Genomic DNA, 26,725 nt, shown 5'->3' on the forward strand with positions numbered 1-26,725 from the left:
CTTTGGCTAACTCTGTGACAAAAGGTTTAAATGGAAGATGACAGAGCTGCAGGAAAAGAGGGAGCAAGGTAAATCATGTTTCTAAAACACCAAAGCAACAGAAAGGAGCCCAGAACTGAAGGCAGAAGCCAAAGCTGCTTTTAGGTCTGAGGTAATCACTGCAGTATTTAGCAGAACAGAATGCAGTGTTTTATGGCCTGCTCTCTACCTGAAAACTGTTACTTGGTGGACTTGGGTGACAGTAAAAGAAAAGTCATGTTTCTAAGAATTTGGACAGTGTAATTATGCTCTGGAAAGTTAGACATGACTTAGTGCTCTGAAAATGAATGTGGAATTAAATGTATTGATTAACAAGGCTAGTTTTCTCTACCTTCACCACCAAATTAAGCTCTTGCTGGCTTCTGAGACAGAGTTAATAATAAAGACTCTGAAAATCAAATTCTGCACTCTGCTTCCTGTCATGTCCCCTACTGAAGGACCATGACTACCTAAGCCAGGCCTTGTTTACAGCTGGGAAAGGTGGCACTACCTGCTTGCCTGTTGGGCAGCCCAATGGCCAGTAAGTGCACCTGTCTGTGAGGTGGTAGGACATATCTTACAGGGCTTTCATGGGCATCCTTAACACCAGAATTTCTGACCAGTCTCCCAGACATGGCCTTGAGGTACGAATGGGATCACTGAAAAGTGTTCCAGGGTGTGTGAAATCTTAGTTTAGTTCTTATTTCTGTTTGAAGAGGTTTGCATGTACATCGTCTGCCCTAGTGTAGGTGCATGTAAGCCCTGGCTAGGCTGCACATGGTGTTCCAGGGTGGCCTTTCCCACCGTTGAAGCTGTTTGACTTTGCTGGCAATAACTCCTCAGCAGACAGGAGAAGGTGAGGTCTAGAGGTCAGAGCACTTGTGTGGGAATATGGGGATCTGCGTCACTCATCCCAAGGGAAGGCTTAGTGTGTGGCCCGTGACATTAGCGCTCACTTTCTCTCTGGCACACTGGCTATTTATGCAGGTTCAAATTACTGCAGGCAGAGGAAAGATCTGAACCAGGGTCTCCCAGATCCTCAGAGACTGCTTTAACCTTTCAGCCCTTGGGGGAAGTCAATGAGGTGGGATCACCTTCCATGGCCATCTTTTCTGCAGGCACCAATCCAATTAGAGTGTCCAAGACCAACTTCACAAGTGAAATGGGCAAGGGACAATTTTTCGTGTGGATCACAGCAGATCCCAGGTGTGGAGGACTTGCTTTGCAGCCCAGAACAGTAAATGAGAGAACTGAACAGTGCTGAAACTATCCAAAAGCCAGGAGATGACAGTGTGGTGAACACATGTGGCAAGGGACTTCACATGTCTCTGCAATTAGGGAGTAGCTGAGCAAGGGATTTAGGCACTCTTGGGTTATTTAAGCCTCTCTGGAATCTTTTGAAGATGAGAGCAAATAGTTTCCCTCAGAGCTGTCAGAGATTGAGTCCCAGGACTTCAGCAAGAGTCTTCCCATGCAAAGCTAGATTCTCAGTGCCAGACAGAACTCCAGTAGTGTCCAAAATGAGCCTGGTTTTGTTTCATGCCCCACACACTCTCCTTTGATACACGGTGTGCATTTGGAGAAAGGGTGTAGCTGACTACAATGCCTATCTTCACCAGAGTGAAGGCATTTTCTGGCCATCTCTACTGCAAGTGGAAGGAGAGGCTCCAGGCAAACCCACACCATAATGAATCTAAGTCCTCGGATTAGCTTCCTTTGGCTCTGGCTTCAGTAAAGTCATTACATAAGTATGATAGCTATATAATATATAGGTCACACAAAGAGTTCCTAAGGCAGCATAGCAGGGAGCAGAGCTAGAAATGGTAAAGTATGCTTTTTCCTCTAGCTAGGGAAAGAGAGGCACACTGGCTGATGTCTGCCAAGAACAAATGCAGGTATTGAGAGTCATGCTCTCCTGCAGGGTTTGAGGCTGGCTAAGCCATCTCTTCTGGAGCCTGGCAAGAAGAGGTGCAAGTAAAGAGACTGAAAGGGAGAGATTATTTAGTGCCAGTAAGTTTGTGAACCCTTGCAGCAGAAGGTTAGCGTGCACTGTGACAGCAAATCATGGCACAGTGCTGACTCTGCCACTCCGTGGTTCTCAGCTGCTGTAGTTATGCAAGCACAGCTATAATCAGAGCTCTGTTGTTGCTATCTATAGAAGACCTAATTTGACAGGGAAACCCTGAGTGTCCCAGGCATGGACATGTTGTTCCTTCTGACTCAAACCTCTTCATGGGTTTTAATCAGAAGTGGACTGTGCAACCTACAGCAAGACAGGTCTGCAGTCAGCCATCAGATTCATCTCCATGTGGCTAAGGATATACCTGAGTGCTCACAAGCATGTACAAAGGTTATGAAAATGAGCCTATGGCATTTGCTCTGTTCTTATGTATGGAAATTCTCATTGAAGGCAATGGGAGGTTTTTGCCAAAGTGAATACTGAGCTAATTCTCAAACAGTGGGGCAATAAGAAAGTCTGTTTCTTGTTGACACTGATGTTCTCTTGCATGGTTGTGATATCTCAGTAGAGCCTGTGACACAACTTACAGCATATGGTCCATCTAAACTGGCAGCATAAGGTAAAAGAGTCACAAAATAAATGAGGATTTTTCTTTTTGCAGTTTCCACTGATAGATTTAGTTAGGAAGATTGGAAAAAGCATATTCATTCAAGGAAAAAAAATCCAAACATAAATAACTTTAAGGGCACCAGAGATTCCTGAACTTCTAATTAAGATTCTGCTTGAGAGAGAGAAAAAAAATTCAAAGCAGGAATGCACAAGAGCTAAGTCCTGTGGGGACATAACTGTCCTGCCTGGAAATCCATGATGGTGCAAAAGCAGACAAACCCCACTAAACCACCAGCCACCACAGTGTTTTCCTTCAGGGTCCCCAGGGTGATTGGCAGAGGACACAGGAGTAGGATTTAGACAGAACTAACAAATCCCCAGCCTCATGCCTGTTGGGAGATGAGACCAGCAATTGGAAACCTCTGGAGAACCAGCCCACCCGTTTGGCTTTGCTAAGCCAACCCTGAGATAGAGGGCACCTGCTGTGACGGGGGCTGAGGGGATGGTTTGTGGTGTCTTTCATAGTGTGGCTGGAGGAGCCAAGCCATGGCTAGTTGGGAATGGCAAAAGGGGAGCCCTTCCAGAAGGAAGGAGGTCTCAGAGACACAAGGCAGCCAGCCCAGAAAGGGCTGGAGTGCAGGCAGGCTACCCAAGGCAAAGGCTGAAGGTGACAGACGAGGCAGTGGTGAGGTGGATAAGGAATGAGAAGGGTTGTCTGTGCAGAGCCCAAGTCCAACCCTTGCTCTGGAGCCCATCTGGATATTGTTAGCCCCCTTCCCACCCACCCACCCACCATGCCTGGAACGTGCAAGTGCCTTATCTTGCATTTCTTGTAATGTGGAACACCAACTTCTTTTTATGCTTCTTGGCACAGACTGTGACCTTTTTACAGCTCCTTCCCTGTCAGGATATAGGCCATAAAGCTATTTTAAATGGCTTCTCTTGGTGGTGATCTATTGGTTGGAATAATGGCTCCGTATGCAAAATATGAACTCATAACCACCGTACGCTAGCCTTAGACCTTCCCATCACTCAAATCCTGCTTTGAGACCCACTGGTGCTTTGAAACTACAAGGAAATAGCCAGCAAATAACTAAGTAGAAGGACTGTTGAGCATAATTTATGTAACCTTTCCCTTTTTTAAACGGCAATTACCTATGTAGGGACAGGATGAATAAGTGGGTTTTCAGTTCAATTGCTGAGCAGAGGTATCAGAGGGAAAAAAACATCAGTTTAAACCCAAGCAGAATACTTCAGATGATCTTGAAATGCAAAAGCTAGGAATTATTTATTTTCTCTTTCAAATTCCTCAATCCCTTTAAAATGCTTTAAAAGCTGCAGAGTGGCCATGAAGTGAAAAGTCACAGTGCCACTTCAGTCTTCAAAGAGAGAACATCACAGTATCACAGTATCATCAGGGTTGGAAGAGACCTCACAGATCATCAAGTCCAACCCTTTTCCACAGAGCTCAAGGCTAGACCATGGCACCAAGTGCCACGTCCAATCCTGCCTTGAACAGCTCCAGGGACGGCGACTCCACCACCTCCCCGGGCAGCCCATTCCAGTGTCCAATGACTCTCTCAGGGAAGAACTTTCTCCTCACCTCCAGCCTAAATTTCCCCTGGTGCAGCCTGAGGCTGTGTCCTCTCGTTCTGGTGCTGGCCACCTGAGAGAAGAGAGCAACCTCCTCCTGGCCACAACCTCCTCCTGGCCACAACCTCCCTTCAGGTAGTTGTAGACAGCAATAAGGTCACCCCTGAGCCTCCTCTTCTCCAGACTTTTTGCTTTGTGAGAATACCAGGACAGACTCCTTCAACGATTTAAAATCTTCCCATGACCATGTGATTTTTTGTCCCAGATTTCCCCAAAACCTTGTTCCATAAATGCATTATTTTTAGCTGATTTATTGTTCCCAAGAAGAAATAAGTACTGAAAATGCAGCATTGCATTTGCTGCTGACTCTGACCCTCACTCTCTGCCTCCTTACTGCCTTTCTGCACTGCACCATCCACCTCTTTCCATCCTTTGGGTGTCAGGCCTTTGAAGATGTGCCTGCTGTGATAGCCTGAAGCACAGCCACGGGCTGAGTATTCCCACCACCAGTGCCTGAGCAGAGAACTGCTTTCCCCCCAAAAAGAGGCATGCAGTGCTGAGCCAAGGGGTTGCACCTATGCTCTGGAGAGGAAGAGTTTGTCCCATAGTGTGCTGGGAGTATGGAAATGAATTAAACAGCAAAAAGCTTTGTCCATTCACCTACATAATTAAGGTGCAGCGAACATAAACTTGGGTCTTCCTGAAGTCCTACAGGTCTCTGAACTGCAGAGGAAGAAAAGTGCCCAAACTCAGAGCCCTTCCCAAAGACCAACATACTTGTCCTACCCCCTAATTTCTCTGGTTCAACACACTTCTTCACAGTTCTCAGATGCTTGATGTAAGCACGACACCAGCTGGGCAGAGAAACAAAATATGAATCCAGCCACATGAAAGACAAAAGCTGTCAAAAGCCTGTGGAGCAGACGTGGCAGAAAATTACTCTTTCTTCAGCAATTTTTGGGTCTTCTCTGTCAATTTGCAGCACCAGCATATTTTGGGATGGAGGGATTTCTGCTCCTAACAGCTTGTGCTAGGCGTTCAACCACAGTACAAAACATATTGCTACCTGTTAAGGAACAGATGACTACAAACTGGTGTATAAATTTCCATGCACATGCATGTGCATAGAAATAAATATATATTTGGTCTCTTTTCCCAGGCAACAAGCAACAGAACAAGGGGACACAGTCTCAAGTTGTGTCAGGAGAGGTCTAGGTTGGATGTTAGGAGGAAGTTCTTGCCAGAAAGAGGGATTTGCCATTGGAATGGGCTGCCCAGGGAGGTGGTGGAGTCACCATCCCTGGAGGTGTTCAAGAAAAGCCTGGATGAGGCACTTAGTGCCATGGTCTAGTTGAGTGGCTAGGGCTGGGTGCTAGGTTGGAGTGGATGATCTTGGAGGTCTCTTCCAACCTGGTTGATTCTATGATTCTGTGATTTACATGTGCATGTGTGTGCTTAAAAACCAACACCAGAGTATTGCTCTGGGTTATCTACTTCAAATCCCAGTAAGAAATGGCTCTCTGGGACATAGTTTAGTGGGTATGGTGCTGTTAGATTGACAGTCAGACTTGATGACCTCAGAAGTGTTTTCCAAGTGAAATGATTCTGTGATTCTGTGATTGAGCAGGACAGAGTGATGAATGCCAAGGTCACATGTAGCACAGCTGTTATAGCTGAAAAGAGTAACAACGAATGTCTCTTATAAGCTGCTGGAATTACTTATATTGCTCCCTTTTCGAACCCACAAAGGCAATCCCCATTGCGGCAGCCCAGATGATGTTAAGGTCAGTCACACACCTTGAGCATCTCTGCACAGCACCTTGACAGTTCAGCTGGCAATTTATTGGACTTCTCCCAACTCTCTTCAGCTTCTTCCCTGGGAGGTAGTTCAGAGCTGACCAGAGGGGCAGGAATTTAAAGACAAAGAGTGTCTATTACAGCATATGAGATCTCCATCACCTAGCAGATCTCCATTGCCTAGCAGGTTGTGCTAGTCTGAAGCAGGCTAGAATGTTTTGGTGAGAAGAACTAGATTACAGGCTGTGAAAGGAAAACAGTGCTGATGTCTACTTTGCTCACAGGCTTGCTGATATGTATAGGAACAAGAAACAAAAACATTAGATAATCACTTTCACTGGGGCTGCTGGCTGAGCTGCATCTTACTCTCTCTAACCTCACCCTCCATTTTTGGCTAACCCACTTTGCTTCCTAACCTCTTGGCCGAACCTCTGTTCTTCCTTGGGACTGGGATAAGGTTGAGAGGGGCAGGGGGAAGGTGCAGGGGTGGTTGAGAGCCCCTCCTGGGGACTCAGGTTTCTGGGAGGGCTGTTGTGTTTCTGCATTACTTTTTCCCTTGTATATTTCTGTGTCTATAACTGTATGTAGTGTAAATATCTGCTTGTATGTTGTGCCAGCTGTAAACAATAAGCTTCATTCAATTTCCAGAGCCGGCTGAGGCTAATCTGGGTGATTTCCACAGTGTGTGTGTTGGGGGCGGGGAGCACCCAAACCATCCCACAGGTGATGAACCTTCCCATCCGGGCAGGACCCCACGGAGGTCTCATTTGTCACAGCTGGTTTCTCCTGTGAGCCCTGGGGAAGCGGTTGTGAGGTTAGGATTCCGACCGTGGCTCTCCGCAGCTAACCCCCGTGTGGTTTTAGCCTCACCGTAAAGCAGCTCGGATCGTTGGGATCAGCCCTCTGCCGCTTTCCCGTGTGCCTTCAATTAGCCGCATGAAAGCGAACCCACGGCTTTAGGACCCGAAATAGCTGGAGCGAAGTGACGCAGGCTTCACCCGAGATGAAAGAGCGGCTTCCAGAAGCCTAATTAAAAGCAACTGAGAAACCAGGACTTGATACAGCCTTCGCTCACCTGAACAAATAAACGCAGAGCTGCAGCCAGGCTTCGGCGCGGCGTTGTGGGAAAGCGGCTGGAGGGTTCCAGGCGGGTCACGGGAAGGCCCAGCGCTGCCGGAGCACAACATCCTTCTGTTTCTGCCTGCCCCAGTCAGGGGGAGGTCAGCCAGACAGCCCAGGCTGCTGCCGCACCGGCGGGCCCTTCTCCTGCTGCGGGTGCAAGGACGCTGATGTCCACCGCAGCGCAGCCCCTGCCACCCCTCTCCTTTCTCCGTGTCCCTGCTGCACCCGCGGGCCCTTCTCCTGCTGCGGGTGCAAGGACGCTGATGTCCACCGCAGCGCAGCCCCTGCCACCCCTCTCCTTTCTCCGTGTCCCTGCCGCACCGGCGGGCCCTTCTCCTGCTGCGGGTGCAAGGACGCTGATGTCCACCGCAGCGCAGCCCCTGCCACCCCTCTCCTTTCTCCGTGTCCCTGCCGCACCCGCAGGCCCTTCTCCTGCTGCGGGTGAAGGGATGCTGATGTCCACCGCAGCGCAGCTCCTGCCACCCCTCTCCTTTCTCCGTGTCCCTGCCGCACCCGCAGGCCCTTCTCCTGCTGCGGGTGCAAGGACGCTGATGTCCACCGCAGCGCAGCTCCTGCCACCCCTCTCCTTTCTCCACGTCCCCGCCGCAGGCTCAAGGAGAAAAGGAGCTTCAGGTATGTTTTCCAGATTTCTCTGTGGGTTCATGTTCACAGTCAGGCCTATCCCCACTGTAAAACAGAGTATGGCTGTGGCTGCCATGTAGAAAACAGCTGGGTGTGCCAACAGCTTACTGAAAAGCTCCATGTTCCTTATAAACTTCACTGTCGTTGGGGGTCATCCCTGCAAAGCCCTGCTCCATCCCTGTGGAATGCTACTTGGTCTTGCCAGTTTTTGCCCCTCAGTCAGATACACTTTTGTCCCCGTCAAATATCCTTCATTTAGCTCACCTGCACAAAAAAAAACCCTATGGGTGTGGGAGTAGTGCACAAAGTCCTGCAGGAAGGTGAAACCACTGCTTAAAAGTGCTTGCCGTGGCCATGCTCCACATCCCTGGTGTTTCCTGATTTTGGTGAAGATCCTTGACAGGGAAAAAAAAACCCCAACCAGCCACAAAATGTGAGGAGCATCAGAATACTGATCTGACACCCTCAAATGAAAATGGCTCCGTTTTTCTTCTGAAAATAACCCCATTTGGGAACATAATTTACTGAAATGAAATTTTAGTTGGCGAGGAAATCCAGGAAATGAAATGTCTTCAATAAAATATTTGGGTCACAGTGAAGTTTTTAGCTCAGTAGGGTGGAAAAATATTACTTGCAGGATAAGGTGAAAATGATAAAAGAAACACTGTGTTTTGACCTGAAAAACCAAATAGCTTTATCCTTAGGTGTTGAGTTGCTGTATCTACACTAACATAGGTATGAGTCAGCAGTAAATTCCTCAATGTAAAGAGGAGAGCAGCTGTAATATGCCATCCTTACGCTACAACACAGGGCAGAGGGATGGGACAGTGTAGTTGAAATGGGTTTTAAAAATCATGGGTGTATAACTGGAAGAACCATAAAGGAACATGAGCCAGCAGTGTGCCCAGGTGGCCAAGAGAGCCAGTGGCATCCTGGCCTGCATCAGGAATGGTGTGGTCAGCAGGAGCAGGGAGGTCATTCTGCCCTTGTACTCTGCACTGGTTAGAACACACCTTGAGTACTGTGTTCAGTTCTGGGCCCCCCAGTTTAGGAGGGGCATTGAGATGCTTGAGTGTGTCCAGAGAAGGGCGACGAGGCTGGGGAGAGGCCTTGAGCACAGCCCTACGAGGAGAGGCTGAGGGAGCTGGGATTGGTTAGCCTGGAGAAGAGGAGGCTCAGGGGAGACCTTATTGCTGTCTACAACTACCTGAGGGGTGGTTGTGGCCAGGAGGAGGTTGCTCTCTTCTCTCAGGTGGCCAGCACCAGAACAAGAGGACACAGCCTCAGGCTGTGCCAGGGGAGATTTAGGCTGGAGGTGAGGAGAAAGTTCTTCCCTGAGAGAGTCATTGGACACTGGAATGGGCTGCCTGGGGAGGTGGTGGAGTCGCCGTCCCTGGAGCTGTTCAAGGCAGGATTGGACGTGGCACTTGGTGCCATGGTCTAGCCTTGAGCTCTGTGGTAAAGGGTTGGACTTGATGATCTGTGAGGTCTCTCCCAACCTTGTTGATGCTGTGATACTGTGGAAAGGAGCAAGACAATCCAACATGTTGTTGCTTTTATTTGCCACGGACTTTTCTCGTTCTTAGAGGAGAATGAGTTTAGTTTTGTTCAGAGATATTCATGGAGTTTGCTCATTTTTGGCTTAGAGGGTAAAAAAATAGCCAGCTGATCCCTACAGCATGCTGCTCTGCATTTCACAGATAGCTGAGAGGTTGTCAAGAAACCCCACTAGAAGCAGCAGCATGCAGAAAAGAAAAACACAGTGCTCTCAGCAGCAACCTGATTTAGAACCTGATAAAGAGGAAGTTGTTGAGAAGTCGTAGCTCAGAGCTCTGAGCAAGACACCCACTGACAGAGGTCACCATGCATAGCACAGAGGGTTCTTCAATTATCTAGCGAGGTGAGACAGAAGACCTTTATCTTTTGTAATAGCTTAGACAAAATTAGCATCTAAGCTGGCAAACAGCAGTTTTTGCAGTAGGGATTTTCTGTAGTGTTCCTGTAACTGCTGCTGAGAAGGGATTTTTTTGGATCACTGTCCTCTTGTTCATGGTCGCTGGGAACAGATATGTGTGTGATCTGTGACTGTGGTGCATATTCTGCCACTGCGATGGAACTGTCAACTCAGAACCGAGGGAAACAGGAAATGTTTAAAAAACCCCAACCCAGCCCCAAACCAACAAAACCTCAAGCCCAGCAAAAACAAGAAAAGGAGTGTTGAGGGTCTTGAGAAACACTCTGGGAGGAGGATGAGGGAGGAATTGGCGAAGACTGGAAATTCAGTAGTGAAATCATAGGTGCAGATGTGACTACAAGGACTAAAGAGACAAGAGAATAGAGGTAACTAATTCACCCTGAAGGAAACCCAGTAATCTGGAGGAAAAGCTTGGCAGAAAGCACTCTTGTGTTTTATGAGGCTCTGTGAGGAACTTTTTCTCTTAGAAATGGTTGGTGTAACACACTCTCCCTCTCTTCAGTCAGCCAAAGTGTGAAACTTTACCCTGAAAACTGTTTATTTATGAGCCCTCCACAAGGCACATGGAATTCTTAAAGACAAAAATCTCTCCATTCCTTGTAAAAACGTTTTAAAAGCATTTCAGAGGCCTCACTGCACCTCTGCATCCACCAGCACTGACTCAGCAGCTGTACTTACTGGGCAGAAGTATATCGTGAGGTCCTTTGAAGAGTCACACTGAAGACTGCTTTTTTTCCCTGCCTGCTTTGTTTCTGTGCAACACTCAAGATGAAGAAGCTGAAATTAGCAGAGACCATTCAACTTTCAGTTTTAAACTTTACCTTTTATGTGTATGGCTATCACTTCTAGAAATAAAGTACAACTGATCCTAAGTCAGATCAGGTAGCAGGCTGGTAGCTCCTGGAGCAGCATGCTGCTCTCACCCTCTTGTGGTGCTCATTAATAGATCACCTTTGCCAGCTGAGGAGTTGGGCTGAGCAAGGAGATATTCTTATGTGGTAGGGACTACTAAAAATCAATTTGAGGTCCCTGCTTTTCTGCTAGGGTCAAGATCAGGGCTTGGTCCCAGGGCAGAGATGTCTTTCAGGGCTACTCAAGAGCTGAAAGCATCAAGTAAGAGTCAGAGTGGAAAAGTAGTTGAGAGGGATCTTTTTTTAGCTAAACCTCTTCAAGTATTCACACTTCTGAGGATTTGCCTGGCATTACCTGGCAGAGGGAACTCCGCAGGCCAGCCTGGGAGCTGGGAGTGATGTTCCAGGTGGAACCGGTGGCCCCAGGCAGCTGGTCCCTGCAACAAACCAGCGATTGTCTGGTGGTCTTTGAGCCTTGGGGAGCTTCTGTGCCCCCCAGGCAGTGGGTTGGTGAAGCAGGGCCGGGAGCTGCTGCAGCCTAATGCCAACACCTTCGGTCACACTCTGCTCTCTGGGCTCACTTCTAGCCACCCTTTTTTGGTTTAATTTGTTCCATCTGACATGACCTTTATTTTTTTAACTTCGTTTTGAAAATCATTTGACTTTTGGTTTTAATACAATGAAATAAAATAGCTGTCTCCTTATCTGTTCCCTTTGAACAGCTTTAGAGACACCGGTGGTGAGCGCAGCCTTTGTGGGAATTTCCTTCCCCTCTCTCTCTTCTAGCAACACAACAGGAGTACTGCTTGCACTTATCATGTGGCTTTTATCATAGAGTCACAGAAGCAACCAGGTTGGAAGAGATCTCCAAGATCATCCAGTCCAACCTAGCACCCAGCCCTAGCCACTCAACCAGACCATGGCACTAAGTGCCTCAGCCAGGCTTTTTTTCAACACCTCCAGGGACGGTGCCTCCACCACCTCCCTGGGCAGCCCATTCCAATGCCAATCACTCTCTCTGCCAACAACTTCCTCCTAACATCCAGCCTAGACTTTCCCCAGCACAACTTGAGACTGTGTCCCCTTGTTCTGTTGCTGGTGGCCTGGGAGAAGAGACCAACCCCCACCTGGCTACAACCTCCCTTCAGGTAGTTGTAGACAGCAATGAGGTCCCCCCTGAGCCTCCTCTTCTCCAGGCTGCACACCCCCAGCTCCCTCAGCCTCTCCTCATAGGGTTTGTGCTCCAGGCCCCTCACCAGCTTTGTCGCCCTTCTCTGGACACATTCCAGCACCTCAACATCTCTCTTGAATTGAGTGGCCCAGAACTGGACACAGTACTTTTTTTTGTCCAATAAGCTTCTAGCATGAAATATATTAACTGTTGCCCTTACTTTCCACGCATCACAAACATAATGTATATGCATGTGTGTGTTGGTGGAGAAAGCAGAATTTGGGGAGAACAGGGAGAGAATTGAATACCATTCCTGTCTACAGCAACAACAGACTCCTACTGCACAGTCAAGATCTTTGAAGAACATGCCACTTAAATTTCAGTAAAACAGCAGAAGCTTGCTTATTTGCAAAGCAGATCACAGGTAGTACACTCAAGCCTTCTTATGCTTACCCATTAAATTCAGCTAGGAAATTATTCCTTCTACTCAAGCTGAAAGAGGTGGTTTACAGGGAATAAAAGGCATCTCTATCAAGCTATGCAAAGTCTAGTGCCTTTGCAAAGAAAGCTAGTTCTTCCAGCAACCACTTCATACTTTCTCATTGCTGCCTGCTGGAATGACTACTGCACAGGCCAGCTGGCAAATGTTCATGTGCATTCTTAATTCAGTGGGGAGTGAAACAAGGAAAACATTTTTATAAGACTGCTTAAAAATTATATGTGAGGGAAACAATTAAAACAACGTGCAGCCATTTTCTGGATGGTGCAGAAATGCCATATCCAATGTCCAATCCAAATGGGCCAGTTTGCTCCAACCAGATTTATGTAGCAATACCTGCCAGGCAGACTGAAAGCTAAATAGTGAAGTGTTTGACTTTTAATGTAAGTTTAATTTAACAATAGTGCCAGAAATACTCAGACAAGTTCATAGCACACAAGTTGTACCATTCCACTCATCATCCAGCAGCCCCCAGAATGATAGGTTCTTGTAAACCTCTTGAAAAAAATTGGTTACTGGGTACTTTGCAGGGACTAGATTGGGTTTGAAATCTTCCAAACTTTCTTAAGACCCAAGTTTTCAATTTTAACCCCTTATATACTGTGTTTCTGGACACATTCAGGCCACAACATCCACTAACTTTAAGGGACTTTCTACTTTCTGGTAGATAGTAGCTGAAGATGATCCAGCAGTGTGCCCAGGTAGCCAAGAGAGCCAATGGCATCCTGGCCTGTATCAGGACAGTAGGCCAGTAGGACAAGGGAGGTTATTCTTCCCCTGTACTCAACACTGGTCAAGTCACACCTTGAGTACTGTGTCCAGTTCTGGGCTCCTCAATTCAAGAGAGATGTTGAGGTGCTGGAAGGTGTCCAGAGAAGTGCAACAAAGCTGGTGAAAGGGCCTGGAACACAAATCCTATGAGGAGAGGCTGAGGGAGCTGGGGGTGTGCAGCCTGGAAAAGAGGAGGGTCAGGGGGGACCTCATTGCTGTCTACAACTACCTGAAGGGAGGCTGTAGCCAGGTAGGGGTTGGTCTCTTCTCTCAGGCAAGCAGCAACAGAACAAGGGGACAGAGTCTCAAGTTGTGCTGGGGGAAGTCTAGGCTGGATGTTAGGAGGAAGTTCTTCCCAGAGAGAGTGATTGGCATTGGAATGGGCTGCCCAGGGATATGGTGGAGGCACCGTCCCTGGAGGTGTTGAAGCAAAGCCTGGCTGAGGCACTTAGTGCCATGGTCTAGTTGAGTGGCTAGGGCTGGGTGCTAGGTTGGACTGGATGACCTTGGAGATCTCTTCCAACCTGGCTGATTCTATGATTCTATGAATATATATCATATATATGACTTTCTGGATCTCTAGTATTGTACAAATGGCTCACTGCTTCCCAAAACTAACTTCTGATGCATTTCACAGTTTTAAACATTCTAGATCACTTGATCACTAATCCTGTTTTTTAGAAGTAATTATGCTTGCATTAAACTGTAATGATCTCCTTTAAAAATGGAGAATAGTAAAACTTCTGTGCACTTTGGGGGATGGAGAGCTGGGAAGTAAATATTCTAAACACCTTGTGGAGTCAAAACTATTCCAAAACCACCAACATAATGCTGTTGGGGAGGGGAAATTAATTGATATGAGATGATATTTTCCAAAATCAATGTTGGTTATTAATGTTGCTATTCAGAACTCTCGCCTCCCTGAACCACTGATTTTTTGTCATCCCTGGGGCTGGACGTGGCACTTGGTGCCGTGGTCTAGCCTTGAGCTCTGTGGTAAAGGGTTGGACTTGATGATCTGTGAGTTCTCTTCCAACCCTGATGATACTGTGATTAATAACATTTCGGTTCTTCCACGGTCATGGAAACATTCTGTGGATAATATCTAGGTCTAGAAATAACCAGCACAAAAATATATATAAGCATTAATTGAACTGGAAGAGAAGATTCCCATGGTCAAACGCCGCTTGCAGTCTATACGCTGCTTGCCCAGCAGCTGGGCTCAAGCTCTTTCTGCTCTATGGCAGAAGGCAGCAGAGAATTGCAAAGAGGCATTTCAGCATTTACTCACAGATCATTGTTACCCACTCACAGGGGCTGGCCACAGTCCAGACAGTGCCCAAATGCTCTCAGGGGATTCTTGTTGGGCGTTGAGGCTTGAATCTTCCTGGCTTCTGGGGACAGGACACAGACAATCTCTGCCCTTGTCTCCTGGCTTCTTCTGGATGATCTGTGTATGTGTCCAGGGATTCTAAGCAGGACCTTCAGGTGCAGAATGCAGATGTGGTGCAGTCTCAGCAGGATGTCACACTGGCCACATAGGCTGATCGCATGCAGGCATCCAGGGTCTGCCGCTGATAATTGGTGGCAGTGGAGTTTAGCAGGCAAGCAGTAAGGCAGCGTGCAAGAGCAGCAGGGCTGGGCACAGCAGAGAGAGTACAGTTGGTCAATTTGTAGTTGTTGTTTTGTTTTCTCTTTAAAAAAATCTTAATATATAAAACACCATAAAGGAAATTCAGTAACTTTTCCCTCAAGACAGACACTCTTCCTTCCAAAAATCTGCACAGATGGTTTATATTTTTACAGTGTTTTTAGCTTTGGAAAAGTATGGAGAAATACTTAAGAAAAATGCCAGTGGTATAATTTTTTTTCTTTACTTTTTCAGTCAGATCTAGGCTAGGGAGTTGCTCTGATGCAATTTTAAAGTGTTTCTCTGAGGATTATTATACAAAGGGAGTTGTTTCACTCCTTTTGTTAAGGTAAGACTGCTTACATTTAGATGGCATACAAATATGTATGGATGTTAGGAAGAAGTTCTTCACAGAGAGAGTGATTGGCATTGGAATGGGCTGCTCAGGGAGGTGGTGGAGTCACCGTCCCTGGAGGTGTTCAAGAAAAGCCTGGCTGAGGCACTCAGTGCCATGGTCTAGTTGGGTGGCTAGGGCTGGGTGCTAGGTTGGACTGGATGATCTTGGAGGTCTCTTCCAACCTGGTTGATTCTATTCTATGATTCTATTCTATTCTATGATCACAAATGTAAGTTATTAATCTCTAGGGTGGACGGAGCTTCTTACAGAACAAGACATAAGAGAAATCAGCCACTGCAAAGAAAACTGCACAGCAAGGGAGAGTGTAATGAAGAGGGGGAGAAAATGGATGTGGAAAATGGACAACAGATCAAACCAAAAAAAGGCCCCAGGTCTTTTCATAAAGGTTCCACAAGAAAAGCATTGAAGAGTGACAGGGCAAAGAGTCAGACAATGCTTTATAGAATCATAGAATCAACCAGGTTGGAAAAGACCTCCAAGATCATCCAGTCCAAACTATCACCCAGCCCTATCCAGTCAACTAGACCATGGCACTAAGTGGTATTTTCTATCCAGGAGGTTCCCTGTGTGTTTTACAGAGCACCTCACATGAGCAGAGGACACCACTAGAACGGTATACATATCTGGGTCATGGTATATGTATCTGGGTCATAAAATGTGCTACCAGAGTGGAGTTAGAGATGTCACTGCTCTTTGTTTTGGCATAGGAACCTCTTAAATTCTTTCATTTCTATGTTTGCTTGGGTCTTTCCCATAAACCATGACATACACTGGCTCTAAGGACGTGATGATACACTGCTCTGAGAGATGCTGTCAGAAGTGTGTGTTTCAAACTTCATAGCATGCCAGGAGCTAATTGCCCAGACCTTGTCCTCAGGTGTTCAGATGCTGAAACAGTCCAATCTTGAGAGGCAAGTGAGGCTTCACAGTCTAAACATAGGAGCAGTGGTACCACACTGGAAAGTATGAGATTGGTGAAGGACAAAAATAGTCCTTTTCCCTCTTCAATAGGGTTGGACAGCTCATTGCAGCCAGGATGCCCAGGCAGAAAGGTGTGCAGAACTGGCAGCAGCTTCTCTGCAAGGAATTTAGAGGGACACAGGAAAACTTGTGACAGGCAGGGTTGAGAAGAGTTCACCTCCCTGCTTGCTCTCTCCTTTTTTTTTTTCTCTTTTTACATCAGAACACATGCGGAGAAATATCTGATTGCACTAATAGCTTTATTACTTTGAGCATGTACTCACTTAGCCAAACAGGTGAAACTGATTTGTGCCAGGTTTTTATGAGCCCAAGGGCCAAGCGAGCAAAACGGGAGTTTTGTGTGACAGGGCCCAGCTTCTTCTGGTTCTCATCCCAGTTTGAAATTTGTGAGAAAATTCAATTTGAGCAAAGCACCCTTTTCAACTCCTGAGACAAGCTCGCGGCCACCTGAATCAAAACCAGATGTACTTATCAGGCCTAAAGATAACAAATAGCGGCTTGAGATCCTGTCAGCAGAGGACCACCAGAGCAAGGGCTACAAAACTCGCTTGCCTAATGAAATTCTAGCACGATGCATATTAATGCTCACCAGATCTGGAGTCAAGTCTCCTTGGCTCCTTCTTTTTTTTCCTTCCCCAACCCCCTCTTTCCCTCCTTTAATAAATCCTGAAGAACATCGCTGCATTGTAAACTGGTTATTTGAGACTGTTTAAGTAAAGCCTAAAGCCCCCACATCCCTGTAATTCCTCCCTCCTTGCCCCCTCCCTTTCCCTCTTCCTCAGGGCTGACAAAAGCAGGTCTTTTCAAGTATGTCCATAGCAGGAGATGGTTTGTTTTGGCAAGGGAGCAGGTGCCTTCCTCGGCTTGGAGATGTGGAGTGTCAGCAGTGACCCCGAGGTCTTGGGTGGCCAGCTTCACGCTTACACTTCCCTGTGTCAGACGATACACCTACCACCCACATGCTGAAAGCTTCCAGCAAGCTCAGAAATACTTAAAAAGGGAGCTGACCTTTCTCTCCTCTCTTCCCTCCTCCTCCCTCCTCATCCCTCTATTCCTATCCCCTCAGAGCAGACCAGGAACGCTATGAATGTCAGGCTCCACTTCTTATAAACAGCAAGGTAGGGGATGGTTTGAATGCTGGAGTTGTGTAACCTTAGCTTCTCACAGATGATTAAAATACGGCCATGCAAACAAATTATGCCTCAAATCCCTGCAATATTCTGCCCTCCTCCTATCTGAAGGGAAGATGGGAGGATTAAGTGGATATTTCTCAGGGTAATTTTATTTGGTGCTCCTAAGGCCAGGGTGCTTGTTCCAATGCTAAGCAGACTGATCCTCTGTTACCTTTTAATGATTCCTTTTCATTTGCATCTCACAAACAAAATAATTTTCCCACGTGCTGTTCAAGTAACCTTCAGTAGTCTCCACTGTGCAAAGCAGGGCTTGGAAATCACACTGCAAGACTTCTTTTTTTTTGTTCCCCCTGTTCAGTTCACGGAAAAATGACAGGCTGCAAATTTCTTGCTTTGCCTTTGGAGCAACAAGGTAAAAAGAAACCTGTTCTGCAGCATAACAGTGACATTCTGTTGTGAAGGGGAGATCCAGTCTTTCTCCTGGATTTTGCTTTTGGTGTTTGTCCTAGATACCCCAAAATCCCTCTCCCTCTGTGGTTTGAATGGGAGAGGAAAAGGCGGGAAAAGACCTGTTCCCCCCCACCCCTGCCCTGCAGGCGTGAGGGGGGAGCAAAGGGCCCTTCTGGCACCAGGGGTGCCCTGTGCAGTGCCTGCGCTGGAATAGGGCTGGGCATTGGCTGTGCTGTTCGTGCCTAGGCAGTGGTAACTCTGCTCTTTGTCTAGGGAGGGTATAAATATTGGGGTACTTCTCGCCTTGAGGTTCCCACCTTAGAGTTCTCCCCAGCCTGGATAGTTCCTGCAGACGAGTCCCCTGGCACTGGGAAGGACAAGCTCCTGAGGGACAGGCACCTCCCTGCTTTGGACGGCTCCCACCATTAGCACCCACTGGGCGAGCTAATGAGCCTCGGATGCCCTTTGAAAGAGAGAGAGCTGACACCCACCTGGACCACCCTTTCTCTCAGACAGCCTCACTCACCTGTGAGTAACTTTGGCTCAGCCTGATTAACAGTGGGAATGCTAGGTTTAGTAGCTTAGTCTTTTCCATCTCCTGACTTCTAAATAGTTCAGTTCTGGGCCCCTCAGTTTAGGAGGGACATTGAGATGCTTGAGCGTGTCCAGAGAAGGGCAACGAGGCTGGGGAGAGGCCTTGAGCACAGCCCTACGAGGAGAGGCTGAGGGAGCTGGGATTGGTTAGCCTGGAGAAGAGGAGGCTCAGGGGAGACCTTATTGCTGTCTATAGCTGCCTGAGGGGAGGTTGTGGCCAGGAGGAGGTTGCTCTCTTCTCTCAGGTGGCCAGCACCAGAACAAGAGGACACAGCCTCAGGCTGTGCCAGGGGAGATTTAGGCTGGAGGTGAGGAGAAAGTTCTTCCCTGAGAGAGTCATTGGACACTGGAATGGGCTGCCCGGGGAGGTGGTGGAGTCGCCGTCCCTGGAGCTGTTCAAGGCAGGATTGGACGTGGCACTTGGTGCCATGGTCTAGCCTTGAGCTCTGTGGTAAAGGGTTGGACTTGATGATCTGTGAGGTCTCTTCCAACCCTAATGATACTGTGATACTGTGATGTGTGAGCAGGCCCTGGAAAAGCTGTAGCTGCCCCCATTGAAGAATATCTAGTCTGTGTTGACATGAATGCCTACTAATTGGTAAGTCCATTGATTGAGCTGATTTTTTAAAACAAAACTAAGGAACACCTCACTTTGGCTTTCCAGTATTGAGCAATACCACCATAAAATATGTCAGTTATGAAAATACTGTTTTATTATTGCTTCTGGCCTGAATGACCCTGGACTGAAATTCACATCTATGGCACTGTAAAGTTTGGTTTTAAACACACACACAAACCCCCTTGCCTAGAAATGGCTCTCAGTGTCATCCTCAAGATCAGCATATTTAATGACAGTACATCCCAGACCCAGACTGAGCTCCTGGGCACCCCTGTTGAAGCCTTATCGCTGTCCAAGCAGCCACCCAGGGGAAAAGAAGGCAGATTTTGACCCAGTAATGACCTGTGAAATGTTTTGGGGTTTTTTTTTTGGCTACAGCCACCAAGATCCCAGTGTATGAAGAATTAAGGTTCCTTGTGTGTCTGTTCAGGGGAGATAATGCAAGCAATATGAGACTAAGCTTGATTCAGCACTTTTTTTACCAGTTACTTGGTTTTCCAGTTAACACTACCAATGTGGTCACTGGAGCAGAAGGAACTAAGGTTGTAATGGTTATAACTATGGTTATAATCGGGCCAAATAAGCCACTTCCTCTGCTAAGTGCTAATCAACATTTTCCTTTTGCCTTCCCAGGCAGTTTCAAGGGAATATTGCTCTTCATTGAGGTCAGAAGAATTAGGCAACCAAAACACAGCCTCACTAGAACTACACATCCTTCTTACCCTGGCCAGAGTGGGCTGGATATGACACCCAGGGCAGCTTTTTGAAACAGGCCAGCAATTCTCAGACTCCCACCCAGCTTCTGCTTTCTTTCTCCTATCACTCACCCTAATGAAGTCATGTCCTTCTACTGACTGGGTAGGAGGGTCAAGTTTCCAGAGGTTTCTGGGTCATCTGTCATGTTAAGGCTTTTCCTTTCTGCTTGCACTTTTTTCCCCTTTTTGTTCCCCAATGCACCATGTGGCACTCAAGTCAATGGTGCCTATTTCTGTTTTGTTGAAGATTTCAAAGTCTGAAGTTCCCTTCTTCTCTCCATCAAACTCCTTTTCTCTTTCCTGCATATCAATATTAATCAGATATTTATCAGTGAAAATCCTGCTGCACCTTTGTCCTGGTTTTGCTAGGACAGAATGCCAGGTTGGGTATGGTCTGCAGCTGTTGGCAGCTTGGAGTCCACCAGGGAAATGACCTGAGTTGCGTACAGGTGTACCCTAGGCCATGAAAAATCATACTCGCTATAAAGGGGGAAGTTTGCTGAGGACATGGAGACCTTCTGCTTGGGTTCCAGCTCCTTCTCTTTCTGCTTCTCTTGATACCCAGAGGACCTCACTTCCCATCCTGCTTCCAAGGATGCTTTTGTGTTTCTTGTGAACACTGTGCATTCACTGGGCTGAGTGTAACCTCATATACTTGATACAGGCGATGGTGTTAGTTTGGCTGTCTCATTAAATCTGTTTTCATTTAAACTTGTGGCTCTCCTTCCCCAGGGCTCATCAAGTGATAGAACAATTGCTGTACTTTAGCCCTGGATAATGTCTAAGAGTAGACAATCTTTAGCTGCAAAGGTTCAAAAATGTGGTTGGATTTGCATTTTCTAGCTCAAAACAATGATGACGACAGAGCCTTCTTTTGCTTATGTCATGCTGGTAGCTTACTTCCTGGGAACAGCATCTCTGCCCTTTGCCAGTCCCTTGTGCTGGCAGGACGTGACCACAGGGTGGCAGTGTCTGCCTGGAGCCGGGCAGAGATGCTGCTGCCGTGCAAGGGGTGACCTGGGCAGAAGGGGACAGCAGGATGAATACAGAGGCCACGATTTTTCCCTGCTCCTCTGTGTTTCATACTTGCTATCTAGGTCAAACACACTGTCTGCTGGAAAGCACTTCTCTCTAAGAAGAAACCAGTATTTAGCTAATTACTCCAAACCGAGCTCTATGTAATTACAGCTTCTGGTTTCAAAGGCATTTGCCAGTTTGGGCCAGTTGTCATTCTGTGAGTAATTCTCTGTCACTAGCTCGCTGGCAGGCTGATGCAAGTAGCTGCTGTGCACTGACTTTGAGATGTATGACTGGCCATGCATTTTATAATAGGATCGATCTCTCCTCTCTTTTTGGTAACTAACTCTGAAAAAGAACCTGACAGTGAGGAAGAATGACACAGTGATTAACATGACAGCATGGGCTACAGGAGATCAAAGGTTCAAGATCTTCAACTGCTGCAGTCTTTCACAGTATCACACAGTATCACAGTATTATTAGGATTGGAAGAGACCTCACAGATCATCCAGTCCAACCCTTTACCACAGGGCTCAAGGCTAGACCATGGCACCAAGTGCCACGTCCAATCCTGCCTTGAACAGCTCCAGGGACGGCGACTCCACCACCTCCCCGGGCAGCCCATTCCAGTGTCCAATGACTCTCTCAGGGAAGAACTTTCTCCTCACCTCCAGCCTAAATTTCCCCTGGTGCAGCCTGAGGCTGTGTCCTCTTGTTCTGGTGCTGGCCACCTGAGAGAAGAGAGCAACCTCCTCCTGGCCACAACCTCCCCTCAGGTAGTTGTAGACAGCAATAAGGTCACCCCTGAGCCTCCTCTTCTCCAGGCTAACCAATCCCAGCTCTCTCAGCCTCTTCAAAGCCATGATTGGCCAACTGTCATGAGCTGAGTTGAGTCTGCTGATGATGATACTCATTCCATTCTGCTGTCACGCCAGCTTCAAAATGAAAAGGTCTGGCTGCAGCAAAGTAACATGGGGCTTGAAGTTCACTTTGTAACGTGAGCGGTTTCCTGTTCTGGTTGCTGCTTTCCCTTTCTGGGTTTGGGGTGTTGGTCCATTCTGCTGGGCTGGCGCAGGTTCAGGGCTGGGGGAGTAGGTCACTGGCTTCTGCTGCTGCTTCTTCATGCTGCTGTGCTTTTTCTGCAAACAGGCTAAGGTGGTTGTGCATTGTATTAGCTTATTTTTATTAAACTCTTTCTAGCTCAACTCTGTCTCAACCCAGAGGGTGTTTTGTGTGTTACTGTCCCTCACTTCTGTGTTAGAGTGAAACAGGCTGTGTTGAACTTACACACCAACTTTGGAAGGATAAATCCAGAACTCTGCTTTACTGTCTGAAACTGGAACCCAGCCCAGGCAGATTTCTCTGAGCTTCCTGGTCACAGAAAGCCAGTGTGGATACTGGAATAAAAGGCCAATCCTGCTGTCTGCTGCTGGGACTGACTGGTTGTGATGACGGTCACTTGGCTATTTTGAGTGATATCCCCTGAGGGATGCCACTTGCTACTGATCCCCATTTGGACACTGAGCCATTGACCACAACTCTCTGAGTGTAGCCATACAGACAATTCACAGAGAGAGTGATTGGCATTGGAATGGGCTGCCCAGGGAGGTGGTGGAGGCACCGTCCCTGGAGGTGTTCAAGAAAAGACTGGATGAGGCACTTAGTGCCATGGTCTGGTTGACTGGACAGGGCTGGGTGCTAGGTTGGACTGGATGATCTTTGAGGTCTCTTCCAACCTGGTTGATTCTATGATTCTATGATTCTACTGTTGAAGAACAAACTTGTCTCTGTTTTGGTTTATTCCCTTTTACTTATTTTCTTGCTTTCTTTCCCTCCCTACCTACCCCCTGTCCACTACAATGTGACTATAGAAATATGTTTAGCAGACTCTTGCTTCTGATTGAGCGTTCCAGTACTAAATTCTGGCATCTGGTTTCACATATTGAGGAGAGAGACAGCTGGGTGGGAAAAAAGGTCAAACCATCTCAAAAGCAAACTATGCTTACATGTGATGAGGTCAAAACGTTAAAGGCTTCTCCCTAATAGCTAACTTATCTGTTCTCAGGATTGAATACTGTTGATGTTAAAAGGCCTGATAGGTCTTCTCTGCCAAATAAGATATGGATAGTCAAGCAGACAGCAGTTCATTTTGAGTGTGTAACACAGCCACACAAAGACAAATAACTTGGTGAAAAAAGCCCTGAGAGTGACTGTGGAATTACCTAATTTTGGGTAAATAAGAGTAGAGGTCATCAGTGTCTCATCTTTTACTAAATATAGGTTGACTGCTTAGGAAAAAGGAAATAGCTGTCAAGAAAAAAAGTGTAATGATCACCAAGATGTTAGGTGGTGGGAAAAAAACCACAATGATCATAAAGGGATTTTACATTCTAGAGTGTGAAATTGAAGAATAATGGGCAATGTTTCTGACTGCAGAGTGGGAGACAGTTCCTACTATGCCATCAGAATATAGCCATTTTAGAGACTGAACAAAGATACTCCTTGAGTATCCAAGTAAGAAGATGCAAATGTCCATACCCTGTGCAGAACAAACCACATCAAGTGAACAAAATAGAATCATAGAATGATATAATCAACCAGGTTGGAAGAGACCTCCAAGATCATCCAGTCCAACCTAGCACCCAGCCCTAGCCAGTCAACTAGACCATGGCACTAAGTGCCTCAGCCAGGCTTTTCTTGAACACCTCCAGGGATGGTGACTCCACTCCCTCCCTGGGCAGCACATTCCAATGCCAATCACTCTCTCTGGCAAGAACTTCCTCCTAACATCCATCCTATACTTCCCCCAGCACAACTTGAGACTGTGTCCCCTTGTTTATCAGTTTAAAATCAGTTTGTTTGATTGTGATTTGCAGTTCTGCTTAAAAGAAAAAAAAAATCCCAGGTTAATTTTACAGATTAAAAAATGTAACTCTCTAGATTCACATTTAGAAAATCCTCTTGTTTTTTTTTCTCTCCCCTGATAGCACCTCTTCTCTGCTGTGTGAACTTCCCTGGACACTTTCTCCTCTCTAAGGGTGCAGTCACTCCGACAATTGACTTAACATCTGCTGCAACCAGGATTGGGAACTTTGTGGGAGAAGAAATAAGGTAAGTCAGGAGAAAAAAATAGCTGAAATAAGTGGATGGAGGAAAAGAAACTCTGAAATGCATAAGCAGCCAACTGGAAGTATTCTCTGTCAGTAAGGCTGCTTTAGGAGGCTCCATTCACTTCTGGAATTCTCATTTTACTTAGGATCTTCTTGTATGAAATATATTCATTGCTCCAATCTCTCCCAGGCACTCTGTTCATGGGGCAAAGCAAATAAAAATCAATTATCAATGTCACACAATGTCACAAATTGACTACCTCAACAGCAATTCCAGGTAAATTTCAAAGTAAATGAGTGTGCCATTCAGAGTTAATTTCTCTGTCATGTTTGTTCAAAGTTATACCTGCATTATTTACTCTAAACTGCTAAATGCTTTTATCACCAATGCTGACTTCTGCAATGAACAAATTGCTTTTATCACCAGTGCTGACGTCTGCAATGAACAAATTGATAACCACCAGCTCACCTCCTGCATAATAATTGAACAGCAATTTGTGTCAGACAGGAGGACTTCTTAGACCAATATGCATCTCTTGGTATCAGAGATGTTTCTTGCTTATATGTATCTTGTGTATCGCAGGGACTTTGGAGTGGGTGCAGAGTGTATCTTAAGTGGTATGAGTAGATCTCTTTAATCCTCTGTCCTTCCTGAATAAGTCATACATGGAGTACTGTAGAGGCCTATAGCAAATTGCCAGTTTGGAGGTGTCTGTCACACTTAGTTATAAACACAGATCAGACTTTAAAGATGTTAAAAACAGATTGAGTTTGGAGGAGTAAAACTCCTGCAGTGACATCTACAAAGCTGAAGGGGATGAGCTCATCTGTACAGGTCTGGGTGAAGGCAGACCTGGCAAGGCTTGGAAAAGGTTGGCTTGAGAAGCATGGCAAAGCTTTGATTGAAATCCTGGTGAGAGTGAACCCGTGGATATTAAAGAGCTTTGGACCAGGCTTCAGGTATCTACTGTAAATAAAGTCAGCCTCATTTAGTCCTAACTAGAGAATAACATATCCAGACAACAAGCATGTCTCCTATGTGCTCAGGGATTGAAGGGACTGCATTTTGAGATCTGGCTTTTCTTGGGTTTCTTTGTTGTGTGTGGTATTGTTTTTTCTTTTTATTATGTGGTTTGTTGGGGTTTTTTTTGGGTTGCAAACCTTACATTGCTGCACAAGGAATAGCCAGGTAAGTAGACTCTCTAAACAGAAGTGTGAGAAAAAAGACCATGTCTCCTCCTGCACTCAAGGTACAGAGATAAAATTTTGTTTTCAGCAGCCAGCACCATTATGTGGTCTATTGAAAGCATTTGTGTGTGTGTGAGAACCTGAGTCAGAAAAGACAAGGTAAAGAGAGCAGTAAAAAACAAAAGGAGAATTAATTTGCCAGTCAGACTTCAGTTGCATTCAGGCACTTCCTTGCTGTTGACCTATTAAATAGCAATTCAAATGGCAACATGCAAGTATTTCATAGTCTGCTTTCCAACAAACCTTTCTGCAAAACAGTGAGACAGTGCTGATGTGATTATGGCAATAAACTATTATGGGCTGAAAAAAAAAAAGAGAAGAATTACATAGTATTTTGAATGCTGTAAAACTTACAGTAAGTCTGTGGTTTCAATACCAGTAAATAGCTCTTATTATATTACAGAATAACCATTCTTTGTTTGGAGACTGAAAGCAGAAATTAAAAAATATCCTTCCTATATGGAAACATTGGGGAAAAAAATGTCTCACAAGGTCATATAATTGCAGTGAAACAGCTGAAACCAAAAAAAAAAGAGCTCAACAAGGACCCTGATTCAAGCATGATGAGTGGTGTGACAGAGCAAGCTACTTGACTGTATATTGCACCAAAAGCAATGAAATATGAACCAGGTGATTTCAGATCCATTGCTCCATGTGGGCTTCATCACTGCCATGGCAGCATGTCCTTGTTCCTTGTAAGGCTTTGGCTATACAGAATACTCAGCCCCTTAAGCTGTTGCACATTGGTGCTTAGTTTTACTAAGACTTGATGTAGTCTTTTGTCCCTCCACATCACAATACTACTTATCATGCAGGCCAAGGTCTTGTCTCCAGGCTCTGCTAACCTGTCTCTCACTTAAAAAGTCATGTTATGCCAAACGGTAGTATAAGTGCCCAAAGGGACTGTCCTCTTGAAAGGCCTCCTGAAATATCTTGTGTTTGAATGCAGCAATGATGAGTGACTCTGGGAGGATCTAGCCTGAGTGTTACAGATGAACTGGATTTTCACATTGGTGAGATATTGAAATCACTGTGGAAAAGATGGCAACGTATTTACTGAGCACTAGATCATTTTGAGGGCCTACTGAAATGTTTCTCAGTGCCTTAGAGATTGCTCCAGTGTTTGCAGAAGGGAGGTACACCTGGCTTGCAACCAGACTGCCTGTGTGTAATTACCTTTACAGTTGCAGCAGCGTTACACAAGGGTGAATAGCTGCCATAGTACTCCTGGAGGCCCTGAGGCTTAGGTGTGGCACTTGCCTAAGGAGAACTTGGGTCTGATAAACCTTTTGGCTGGGTGCCAGCTCTTTCCTTGAAAGCAACGGGAGGGATATGTTGAGGACCTGTCCTGTGTGAAGAGTCAGGAATTGCTGCAGCAATCACTGTATGGCACAACTGAAGTAAGACTTAGCTATCTTGGGATGGAAACTGCTTTGGATTCAGCTCCACATTAATCACAGATTAAGGTTTCTACATGTGAGCTACTGTATAAGGTCCTGTCATAGTGGAGAGCTCACTGATACTCTCCATGGAGTGTACCTAAAGACCAGCTTACCTGAGACACCTACTCTCTGAAGTCATAGAATCATAGAATCAACCAGGTTGGAAGAGACCTCCAAGATCATCCAGTCCAACCTAGCACCCAGCCCTAGCCACTCAACTAGACCATGGCACTAAGTGCCTAAGTCTCATGGCTCTTTTCTGCTCTTCATGTTGAAAAGCCTCACTAAAGGTGCTAATCTGCTCTATGTCACTACTACCT

General features: G+C 46.3%; 1 long non-coding RNA gene across 1 annotated transcript in view; it reads left to right on the forward strand.

Annotated features, from left to right (window-relative positions):
• The first annotated feature begins 7,573 nt into the window (after positions 1-7,573).
• The window catches only part of LOC135184715 (uncharacterized), a 30,006-nt gene continuing 10,854 nt past the window's right edge, over positions 7,574-26,725 (forward strand). Inside the window, exons 1-2 of the long non-coding RNA XR_010306135.1 lie at positions 7,574-7,732; positions 23,593-23,716. This is a non-coding gene — a long non-coding RNA (uncharacterized LOC135184715). The remainder of the gene's footprint in view (positions 7,733-23,592; positions 23,717-26,725) is intronic.

The sequence above is a fragment of the Pogoniulus pusillus genome, chromosome 21 (assembly GCF_015220805.1).
Source record: "Pogoniulus pusillus isolate bPogPus1 chromosome 21, bPogPus1.pri, whole genome shotgun sequence".
Classification (NCBI taxonomy): domain Eukaryota; kingdom Metazoa; phylum Chordata; class Aves; order Piciformes; family Lybiidae; genus Pogoniulus; species Pogoniulus pusillus.